Genomic DNA, 12,475 nt, shown 5'->3' with positions numbered 1-12,475 from the left:
AAGTTTGGAATTTTTGTTTTACCACTTAGAGAAAACGTAACCTAGACATGTTTGGTGTCTATGAACTCGTAATGACCTGGAGAATCAAAATGGCAGGTCCGTTTTAGCATTTAGTGAACCTAGCAAAAAAGCCAAACAAAAAAACAAGTGTGGGCTTGCCCTTTTTTTGCAATTTCACCGCACTTGGATTTTTTTTCCCTTTTCTAGTACACGACATGCTAAAACCAATGGTTTCGTTGAAAAGTGCAACTCGTCCTGCAAAAAACAAGCCCTCACATGGCCATATTGATGGAAAAATGAAAAAGTTATGGCTCTGGGAAGGAGGGGAGTGAAAAACGAGAACGCAAAAACTGAAAAGGGCAAGGTCGTGAAGGGGTTAAACATTTAGCAGTCATGTTTCATGGAAATTTACAAACTTTTCTTTTAGGGACCTATATATTGAAAGAAAAACAAAAAAGGAATACCATTTTAATAGCAGCCCCTGACAAAATTGAAAACTGCTGTCACAGTTTATTAATCCTTCAGGTGATTTTCAGGAATACAAAGTTACATGGCAGGGATGAAAAAGTATTTTTACCACCTAAATATTGCTGACTTTTGAACAGGCTGCTAGAGCTGGCAGATTCTAAGGCCGCTATCTGGCCTTGAATTGCCATGGCAAACATCAGGACCACCCAACTATGATATCATTGACAGCAGCATCTAAGGGGTTAAACAGATATGGACGGTTGCCAACAACGATCGTGGCTGATGCAGCAAGTTCACAGCTACAGTGTACAGCCAGAAAGAAGCTGCTGGATGTCACCTGTATGGGGATGCTATTCTCATATCTCAAGTAAAAAGACGTATTGTCCATCATTAAGGGGTTAAAGTGCTACCATTGACAAAAAAAAAAAAAAAAAAAGTTACCCTGGTCAGAATATACCAACTATACCCCCTTCGCCTCACCTCCACCATTGTCTGTAGGCTTCCAACACTCCCAGCTCCCCCAAGTAAGCTTTTCTTCGAAAGAAAGCTCTGACCTACACCCTAATTTCACACCACCCTATAAGCTCCGCTTTGTTTCCATTTTATTGTTTATTTTGTCATATCTTGTCGCATAGCCATTATGCATCCTCTTTACGATGAAGCGTAGGTACTCAAGATATTGAGGACCCTTGCCACGAGCTGTTAGCTACTGTATTTTGGCCAAAATATTGATCAATACCTTTTGTATTATATTCATCTTTTTCACGTTTTTATGCAGGGTGCAGGCCAGGTCTTTCCAGCGGTGGCTGGGTAATGTGGGGTGTCTAGCCTGTGGGTGCACATATGGTATTGGTAGCCCGCATGATGTATTGGTAGGGGTGTTGGTAATAGGCTCTTATACGGATAGAGGTGTGTCTCACGTAAATAAGTGACACCCTATGCAAGCCTGTGTGCAATTCGAATACTAGGCAGCAGCCCCACAGATGTCTGGTGGATTAGTAAGTGGTTTTCAGTATTTTACAAATGTCAAGCCCCTGCCTTTATCAAGCTGGACCCATACCTCCCAACTTTTGAAGATGGAAAAGAGGGACAAATTTTGCGGCGCGCAAGGCGGCAAATTTTAGGCCACGCCTCTGACCACACCCATTCATAAATAGTCACACCCATATCCACGTCCCAACCACACCCATTTAGCACTGCTGATCGCACTGTTTCATATACAATAATTATAAACAAAAAAATATGGCCACACAGCGCTCCATACTGTATAATGGCAGCACATGATGCTCCATACTGTATAATGGCCGCACATGATGCTCCATTCTGTATAATGACCACACTTGATGATAGATATATACATATATTTTTTTTTTTGTCTAAGGGTTTTTCTGTCTGTCCTGGAAATCCTATTCTAAGACGCCATCTAGAATAAGCCCAAATACTTTATTCCCTGAGAACGGGATTCCGCACAATTTATTTTTTGATTGGATATCCCCCGACCAAGTCTTTAGCCAGATAGCTCTTCTGGCCGCATTGGATAAGGACTCGCTTCTGGCGACGAAGCGTACAGATTCTGCTGAAGCGTCTGCCATAAAGCCTGTTGCGAGCTTAAGTAACGGTAGAGATTTGAGAACAACATCTCTGGAAGTCTTAGCTTTGAGATGTTCCTCCAAATAATCTATCCATAGGAGCATTGACCGGGCTACCGAAGTTGCAGCTATATTGGCCCGTATTATTGCTGCGGAGGATTCCCAAGTTCTCCTGAGCAGTCCATCCGCTTTGCGATCCATTGGATCCTTTAAAGCGGAGGAGTCCTCAAATGGGATTGAGGTCTTCTTCGCCACTTTTGCCAACGGAACATCAATCTTGGGACCTTCATCCCATACTTTAATGTCCTCTGGATTATAAGGCAAACGGAGTCTGAAATCTCTGGGAACTACTAGTCTCTTCTCCGCTTCCTGCCATTCTTCTAGAATCATGGAACGGATGTGATTGTTGACTGGAAAGACCTTTGTGACCTGGGTATGTAATCCGCCAAACATCTCATCCTGGATCAAGGTCTCCTCTGGCATGTCCTGTAACTGCATGGTGTTACAAACTGCATGAAGAAGCTCATCTGTATCTGCCGCCGAGAAGAGATATCTCTTTCCTCTGCCCAATGATCCGTCTCTTTCCTCCTGGTCTGAATCCTCCGAAATCTCTCCTTCGGAAGAGGGACTAGACTCTCTTGGCCTTTTCCGTGATGTTTGCGGTTCCGACTGGCTTGTCTGGGGAAGATTCAAGCTTGAGATGGATGCCTGAACCTCTTGACGAATCATTGTCCTTATATTGGCTAATAATGCAGTCTGTTAATCACCCACGTTTTCAGCGGTACCATGGTTATTTACATCCGTCTTTTTGATCGCGTTTTATTCCACTTTTTGTTTGGCGGTATGATAAAGCGTTTTTTGCCTCTTTTTCCTACAGTGTTCACTGAAGGGGTTAACTAGTGATACAGTTTTATAGGTGGGGTCGTTACGGACGCGGCGATACTAAATGTGTACTTTTATTGTTTTTTATTATTATTTAGATAAAGAAATGTATTTATGGGAATAATATTTTTTTTTTCTTTATTTAGGATTTTTTTTTTTTTTTTACACACATGTGGAAATTTTTTTTTACGTTTTTACTTTGTTCCAGGGGGGGACATCACAGATCGCTGATCTAACAGTTTGCACAGCACTGTCAGATCACCGATCTGACTTACAGCACTGCAGGCTTACCAAGCGCCTGCTCTGAGCAGGCACTTGGTAAGCCACCTCCCTCCCTGCAGGACACGGATGCCGCGGCCATCTTGGATCTGGGCACCTGCAGCGAGGAGGAGGTAAGAGACCCTCGCAGCAAAGCGATCACATCGCGTTGCTCCGGGGGTCTCAGGGAAGCATGCAGGGAGCCCCCTCCCTGCGCGATGCTTCCCTGTACCGCCGGCACACCGCGATCATGTTTGATCGCGGTGTGCCGGGGGTTAATGTGCAGGGGCGGTCCGTGACCACTCCTGGCACATAGTGCCGGATGTCAGCTGCGATAGCTGACACCCGGCTGCGATCGGCCGCGCTCCCCCTGTGAGCGCCGCTGATTGTGCTGGACGTACTATCCAGTCGGTGGTCATACGGGCCCACCCCACCTCCTCGGGATAGTACGTCCAATGTCAGAAAGGGGTTAAAATCCTGCAGGTCTCTGAAGTATTGTTTATGTTTTCTTTCTTTTAGATTATACTGGAATTTTTCTATAGAGTTCTGTAATTGGGTTTCTTTCACAGGGAAGAGAGACATTACCCCACACCCAGACCCCATCCCTATACGTGGACTACAGACCTCCAGTTAAGGATACTGGGAGATTTTCTATGGTGACTATACATCTACTACTATTGGAGAGGCACTCCACTCTGCTACCATTGGTGAGATCCAACCAATTTTATTGTTTGAGCACTGGTTCACATGAGCACTTTTTTGGTTTGCGTCGGTTGAGTTCATTGTTTTAAATATTATTATTAAAAGCTAAGTTTTAGTACAGAGGTATCCTCCTAGCTAATATATATTGTTGACCCTGAGGGTGGAATAATAGTGGTGACTACTTCACACTATAGCTAATTGTATTACTTCAGGTTTTAGTTTGCTTTTACTCCAAGCTCATGTTTGGAGAGGTTAGTTTATCTGATTTTCTTCACATTATTATATCTGCTAGCAGTTTCAGTTTATTTCTGGTATATATATATATGATTCAGCACAAACTTGCTTCCTCCCTCCTCCCCACTTTATAAACTGAAGCATCATGATGGGACACAATTACTGAGCTGTATCCTGAGAGATGCCAGAGATTGAAAGCTCAGAGTAACGCTAATAAAATATTAAACTGTCACCATCTGTGTTATTGATTTATGCAAAGTTTGTTTTATTTCTAGCCAAAATTAAATGCTCCCTATTGAGAGAATTTATTTTACAAAATACCTAAGAAGCTTCCTAATGTGTCAGCTGTATTTGAGCATTTCACATTAACTCCAGATAAAGTATTGTGTCTCAGAGTATGACAGATATAAACAAATGCTGTGAGCTCAAACTCCGTGCATACTAAGGCAGTGATAAAAATGCTCCTACGAGAGCTTCCAATCAAAGACATTTAATAACGCTTTGACCCAGAAGTTTTCAAAGCTGTGGAGAAAAAGAAAGAAAGAAAGAAAGAAAGAAAGAAAGAAAGAAAGAAAGAAAGAAAGAAAGAAAGAAAAACCAGTGCCCAGCACTTTCCACCATGCAAAGGAGGGAAAATCTTAAATCAGTTACAAGTTATTTTGTAAGCAACAGTTACTGTAAAAATTGTAGCAGATTAAAAAGACATCTCATAACTTGTGACAGATTGTGTACTATTATTAGCATGACCAGCATTTTACAACTCTTAATGAAGAAATATTCGGTTTGTGACAAGAAAATGGTTACCAAGATACTGGCAGAAAAAGATACTAAAGCTCACCACCATAGCAGCCAGTTTCTCTAGGCCTTAGTGGAAAAAGTTCTGCAAGATTATGAACTCAAAAAAGGTTCTTTCTATTGTAACTAATTGTACTTATCATTGGGCAGAAAAGTACTCACATCTATCATGACAGAAGTATTCTAGGAGTGATACCTTTATTGGCTAACCAGAAAATAATATGTTTGCAAGCTTTCAGAGCACAGTGGCTCCTTCTTCCGGCAGGATTACAAATAGATTAATAAGAAAAGCACAACATTTAAAGAATACTTAAGCAGGACATTTGTTAGGGGGTGGGAAGTGTGATGAGTCCATAGATAAGCCAAGGTAATCCAATTAGGCATTTTCTTATGGTACTGTCTCACAAAACGATTTACCAACGATCACGACCAGCGATACGACCTGGCCGTGATTGTTGGCAAGTCGTTGTTTGGTCGCTGGGGAGCTGTCACACAGACAGCTCTCCAGCGACCAACGATGCCGAGGTCCCAGGTAACCAGGGTAAACATCGGGTTACTAAGCGCAGGGCCGCACTTAGTAACCCGATGTTTACCCTGGTTACCAGCATAAATGTAAAAAAAAAAAAAAAACAGTACATACTCACATTCCGGTGTCCGTCAGGTCCCTCGCAGTCTGCTTCCCGCTCTGACTGAGTGCCGCCGCAAAGTGAAAGCACAGCACAGCGGTGAGGTCACCGCTGTGATCTGCTTTCACTTTACGGCCAGCAGTCAGTCAGTGCGGGAAGCAGACGGCAAGGGACCTGACGGATACCAGAATGTGAGAATGTACTGTTTTTTTTTTTTTTTACATTTACGACGGTAACCAGGGTAAACATCGGGTTACTAAGCGCGGCCCTGCGCTTAGTAACCCGATGTTTACCCTGGTTACAAGCGAACGCATCGTTGGATCGGTGTCACACACACACACACCGATCCAACGATGACAGCAGGAGATCCAGCGACGAAAGAAAGTTCCAAACGATGTGCTACGACGTACGATTCTCAGCAGGGTCCCTGATCGCTGCTGCGTCAGACACAGCGATATCGTATGGATATCGCTGGAACGTCACGGATCGTGCCGTCGTAGCGACAAAAGTGCCACTGTGAGACGGTACCCTTACAAATGGAGAAGCAGTGGGAAAAATGTTCTTAGTTATCTGGAGTCCCTCTGACGGAGGTGTGAATTGTATCCATGTAGTGACTCATAAATCCAGGTGTTAAATTGAGTCCTAGTGTCAACGAATTAAACATATCCATTAGTTTGTATTCCCAAATTTTTCTTTCCCTGTGGTCCTTAAGATTACCTTTTAGTATTAAGACTTTTAAAGGGACTGTCACCTGAATTTGGAGGGAACAATTTTCAGTCATATGGGCGGGGTTTTCGGGTGTTTGATTCACCCTTTCCTTACCAGCTGGCTGCAATATTGGATTGAAGTTCATTCTCTGTCCTCCGTAGTACATGCCTGCACAAGGCAATCTTGCATTACGCAGGCGTGTACTATGGAGGACAGAGAATGAACTTCAATCCAATATTGCAGCCAGCATGCAGCCAGCGGGTAAGGAAAGGGTGAATCAAACACCCGAAAACCCCGCCCATATGACTGAAAATTGTTCCCTCCAAATTCAGGTGACAGAGTCCCTTTAAGTCTGTCATACTGTGTCCAGGTCCAGAGAAATGTTTTCCCACAGGTGTGTCCATTTCATTCCTGATTGTGTGTCTGTGTAGATTCATCCTAGTTTGTAGTCTTTGCATGGTTTCCCCAATATAGATACTTCCAGGGCACCTCGTACATTGTATCATGTACACCACATTGGAGGATGTACAAGAAAAGGAACCCATGACCTTATAGTCCTGATTTGTGTTTGGTACACGGACTATATCTGTTGGTATTATGTGGGTACACGTTTTGCATTTTTTATTGTTACAGGGGAATGTGCCAGTCACTGATGATGAGAGGACACTTCTGACAAGCAGCTTCCTTAAGTTAGGGGGCTGTTTATAGGAGAGAAGTGGTAGTTCTGGGAATAGTTCTTTCAATTTGTGATCTCTGTGGAATATGGGTTGGAGATCAGCACCAATTTTCCTTAGGATGCTCATGTGGGGGTTGTATGTGACCACAAGAGGTACCCTGTTATCTTCTCTCAGTTTGTAATTCAGGAGGCTGTTTCTTGGGATCCTTGTAGCCCAGTGGATGGTATCCTTGTTGTAGGAATGTATTTTTCAGTGATCGCAGCTGTAGTTCCCTGTCTTTGCTGTCTGAACAGATCCGAATATATCTCAGAGCTTGACTGTAGATGATGGATTTTTTTGTGTGTCTTGGATGAAGTATACCTACAATACCCATTTTTCACAGAAACTTTGCTACAGATCATCTGAGAGACTGCGGAATCATCTAATTGGATATTTCTACCACAAGAAGAGGACCATCCATAAAGAGATAAATTACCTACAGGACCGACTACAAGGACCGGGTTCTTGTCTAATCAAAGACATTGCAGGATTTCTACAACAGTTTACAACATCACCTCATTATCAATAAGAAAAAAACCGGACAGACTCCGGAAGAAAGCAGGTCTCAATGTAGCTGAAGGTAAGCCCAATTTACAGAATCATTTTAATCCATCGTCCTCTGTTGTAAACCTCACAATATGAACCAAGCACAGGAGAAATGCATGTTCTATCAAAGGGACTAACATTCTGTCCTACAAAACAGCTTGATAGGGCTCAGTTTTGTAGCGATATCGAGGAATTCTTCCGCAGATTGCGACTCAAAGAATTCTTTCATAACCATGCAGATCACACCACAAGACAATGTGACCGACACAGCAAAAAAGAAAGAGGACAAACTGGACCCCCCAACCTGGGCACAACCAAACGCTGGATCTACATTGACTGTTTCCGTAAAAAAGTTAAATCTGACATTTCGGATAGATACCATAAAGTGCCACAAAATATCACTATGGAGGAAAGAAAAGCCATACAATCCTTAAGAGACAACAACAATATCATCATCAAACCAGCTGACAAAGGAGGAGCTGTAGTCATCATTAACACGACAGATTACATCCAGGAAGCAAACAGACAACTCTTGGATATAAAATACTACACTCCACTTCAGGGAGATCCGACCAAAAAATACAGAGGAACTAACACATATCAATGGATTTGATTCCACTTCATCCTCACTGCTGGAACTAATACCAGACAATCCCCAAACAGGTACCTTCTACATGTTGCCTAAAATACATAAAGAAGGTAATCCTGGGAGGCCTATCATCTCTGGTATTGGGACTTTAACTGAGAATATCTCAGGTTGGGTGGAGAACATTCTGAAACCCTTGGTGAGGTGCACACCCAGCTATATCCAGGACACCACGGATATTCTTTGTAAATTGTCAGCACTGGGCCCACTTCCAGAGAACACGCTACTAGCCACCATGGATGTAGAGTCTCTCTATTCCAACATTCCTCATGAGGATGGAATTGCAGCATGTAAATATTTCCTTCAAAAGAACAATCTAGCCACAGAACCAACACTGCAATTTATCAGGTTTGTGCTCCATCACAATTATTTTTTTGGGGGGAACAATTTATACCAACAGTGTATGGGCAGCGCCATGCAAAATGTCCCCACAATATGCTAGTTTATTTATGGCGAAACTAGAGCAAGAATTTTTGTCATCTTGTTCTGTTAAACCTTTTGCATACTTCCACTACATTGATGATCTGCTAATATGGACAGGCTTAAAAGATGATCTACTCACCTTCCACATTAACTTCAACAAGTTCCACCCAACCATCAAGCTCACCCTCAACGTTTCAAAGACCCAAATACATTTTCTGGACATGACCATACACATCAAGGACAATGCCATACAGACATCCATTTACCACAAGCCCACCAGACGTCCGGCTTATCTTAGATGGAACAGCTTTCATCCAAGACACACAAAAATATCCATCATCTACAGTCAAGCTCTGAGATATATTCGGATCTGTTCAGACAGCAAAGACAGGGAACTACAGCTGCGATCACTGAGGAATACATTCCTACAAGGATACCATCCACTGGTAAGAGATGAGCAGATCCACAGGGCTACAAGGATTCCAAGAAACAGCCTCCTGGATTACAAACTGAGAGAAGATAACAGGGTACCTCTTGTGGTCACATACAACCCCCACATGAGCATCCTAAGGAAAATTGGTGCTGATCTCCAACCCATATTCCATAGAGATCACAAATTGAAAGAACTATTCCCAGAACTACCACTTCTATAAACAGCCCCCTAACTTAAGGAAGCTGCTTGTCAGAAGTGTCCTCTCATCACCATCAGTGACTGGCACATTCCCCTGTAACAATAAAAAAATGCAAAACGTGTACCCACATATTACCAACAGATATAGTCCGTGTACCAAACACAAATCAGGACTATAAGGTCATGGTTCCTTTTTTTGTACATCCTCCAATGTGGTGTACATGATACAATGCACGAGGTGCCCTGGAAGTATCTATATTGGAGAAACCATGCAAAAACTACAAACTAGGATGAATCTACACACAATCAGGAATGAAATGGACACACCTGTGGGAAAACATTTCTCTGGACCTGGACACAGTATGACAGACTTAAAGGGACTCTGAAAATTGTTCCCTCCAAATTCAGGTGACAGTCATATGGGCGGGGTTTTCGGGTGTTTGATTCACCCTTTCCTTACCCGCTGGCTGCAATATTGGATTGAGGTTCATTCTCTGTCCTCCATAGTACACGCCTGCGCAAGGCAAGATTGCCTTGTGCAGGCATGTACTACGGAGGACAGAGAATGAACTTCAATCCAATATTGCAGCCAGCATGCAGCCAGCGGGTAAGGAAAGGGTGAATCAAACACCCGAAAACCCCGCCCATATGACTGAAAATTGTTCCCTGCAAATTCAGGTGACAGAGTCCCTTTAAAAGTCTTAATACTAAAAGGTAATCTTAAGGACCACAGGGAAAGAAAAATTTGGGAATACAAACTAATGAATATGTTTAATTCGTTGACACTAGGACTCAATTTAACACCTGGATTTATGAGTCACTACATGGATACAATTCACACCTCCACCAGAGGGACTCCAGATAACTAAGGGTACCGTCACACAGTGCCATTTTCATCGCTACGACGGCACGATCCGTGACGTCGCAGCGTCGTATGATTATCGCTCCAGCGTCGTAGACTGGTGTCACACTTTGCAATCACGGCGCTGGAGCGATGCCGAAGTCCCCGGGTAACCAGGGTAAACATCGGGTTACTAAGCGCAGGGCCGCGCTTAGTAACCCGATGTTACCCTGGTTACCAGCGTAAACGTAAAAAAACCAAACAGTACATACTTACATTCCGGTGTCTGTCCCCCGGCGTTCTGCTTCTCTCCACTGTGTAAGCACCATAGCCGGAAAGCAGAGCGGTGACGTCACCGCTGTGCTCGCTTTCCGGCCGGCAGGCGCTCACAGTGCAGAGAAGCTGAGACGCCGGAGGACAGACACCGGAATGTGAGTATGTACTGTTTGTTTTTTTTACGTTTACGCTGGTAAACAGGGTAAACATCGGGTTACTAAGCGTGGCCCTGCGCTTAGTTACCCGATGTTTACCCTGGTTACAAGCGAACACATCGCTGGATCGGTGTCACACACAACGATCCAGCGATGTCAGCGGGTGATCAAGCGACGAAAGAAAGTTCCAAACGATCTGCTACGACGTGTGATTCTCAGCAGGGTCCCTGATCGCTGCTGCGTGTCAGACACTGCGATATCGTAACGATATCGCTAGAACGTCACGAATCGTACCGTCGTAGCGATGAAAATGGCACTGTGTGACAGTACCCTAAGAACATTTTTCCCACTGCCCCTCCATTTGTAAGAAAATGCCTAATTGGATTGGCTTATCTATGGACTCATCACACTTCCCACCCTCTAACAAATGTCCTGCTTAAAGGTACCTTCACACTGAGCGACTTTACGAGGACAGCGATCCGTGACGTTGCAGCGTCCTGGATAGCGATCTCGTTGTGTTTGACACGCAGCAGCGATCTGGATCCTGCTGTGACATCGCTGGTCGGAGCTAGAAGTCCAGAACTTTATTTGGTCATCAGATCGGTGTGTATCGTGGTGTTTGTTTGACAGCAAAAGCAACGATACCTGCAATGTTTTACAATGGTAACCAGGGTAAACATCGGGTTACTAAGCGCAGGGCCGCGCTTAGTAATCCGATATTTACCCTGATTACCCTTGTAAAAGTAAAAAAAAAAAAAAAAACACTACATACTCACCTTCTGATGTCTGTCTCGTCCCCCGGCGTCCACAGGGTTAAACTGCTTTCGGCAGGAGCGCTGCTAAATGCACGAGCTGCTGCCGAGAACTCTGTCAGATCACCGATCTGAGTTACAGCGCAGCAGGCTTACCAGAGCCTGGTCTGCACCCGGAAGTAGTCCCTGCAGGACCCGGATGCAGCCCCGCGGCTATTTTGGATCCGGGGCCTGCAGGGATAGGAGGTAAGAGACCCTCGCAGCAACGCGATCACATCGCGTTGCTCCAGGGATCTCAGGGAAGCCCGCAGGGAGCCCCCTCCCTGCGCGATGCTTCCCTGTACCGCAGGCACACCGCGATCATGTTTGATCGCGGTGTGCCGGGGGTTAATGTGCCGGGGGCGGTCCGTGACCGCTCCTGGCACATAGTGCCGGATGTCAGCTGCGATAGGCAGCTGACACCCGGCCGCGGTCGGCCGCGCTCCCCCCGTGAGCGCGGCCGATCGCGCTGGACGTACTATTCCGTCCTTGGGAAGTAGGGCCCACCCCACATGGACGGAATAGTATGTCCAATGGCAGAAAGGGGTTAAAAAAAAATTATATAAGTTCAAATCGCCCCCTTTAAAATAAATTTATTGCTGCATTAAGAATTGCCAGATCAATTAAAAAAAATAAATAAATTACACAGATCGCTAAGCCGTACAAGAAAAAAGTAAAAAAAAAAAAAAAAAAAAAAAAAAAAACACCAGAATTATGTTTTTTGGGTCGCACAACATTGCATTAAAATGCAAAATGCAATAACCGGCAATCAAAAGATCGTATCTGCACCAAAATAGTATAATTAAAAAATGTCAGCTCTGTGCGCAAAAAAAAAAAAAGCCCTGACCTAACCCCAGATCACGAAAACGGAGCCACTATGGGTATAGGAAGACTATTTCATTTTATTTTTATTTTTTTAACACTTTAGAATTTTTTTTCGAAGCACTTAAAAAAATAAATAAGAACCTAGACATGTTTGGGGTCTATGAACTCAATGACCTGGAGAATCATAATGGCAGGTCAGTTTTAACATTTAGTGAACATGACAAAAAAAAACAAAAAAAAAAAAACTTGGATTTCCCCTTTTGTAACTTCTCCACACTTGGAATTTTTACCCCCATTCTTTAGTAGATCTGTTAAAACCAATGATGTTCAAAAGTATAATTTGTCCCTCAAAACACAAGCCCT

The 12,475-nt window shown here is 43.8% G+C and overlaps 1 protein-coding gene across 4 annotated transcripts in view; it reads right to left on the bottom strand.

The window, feature by feature from the left end:
• The window catches only part of GRB10 (growth factor receptor bound protein 10), a 469,634-nt gene that overhangs the window by 347,749 nt on the left and 109,410 nt on the right, over positions 1–12,475 (bottom strand). The gene's annotated exons all lie outside the window — the stretch shown is intronic.

This window comes from Ranitomeya variabilis, chromosome 6 (genome assembly GCF_051348905.1).
Source record: "Ranitomeya variabilis isolate aRanVar5 chromosome 6, aRanVar5.hap1, whole genome shotgun sequence".
In the NCBI taxonomy this organism is placed as follows: Eukaryota; Metazoa; Chordata; class Amphibia; order Anura; family Dendrobatidae; genus Ranitomeya; species Ranitomeya variabilis.
Note: the sequence above shows the minus strand (reverse complement) of the source record. Positions and strands in the feature narration are given on the sequence as shown.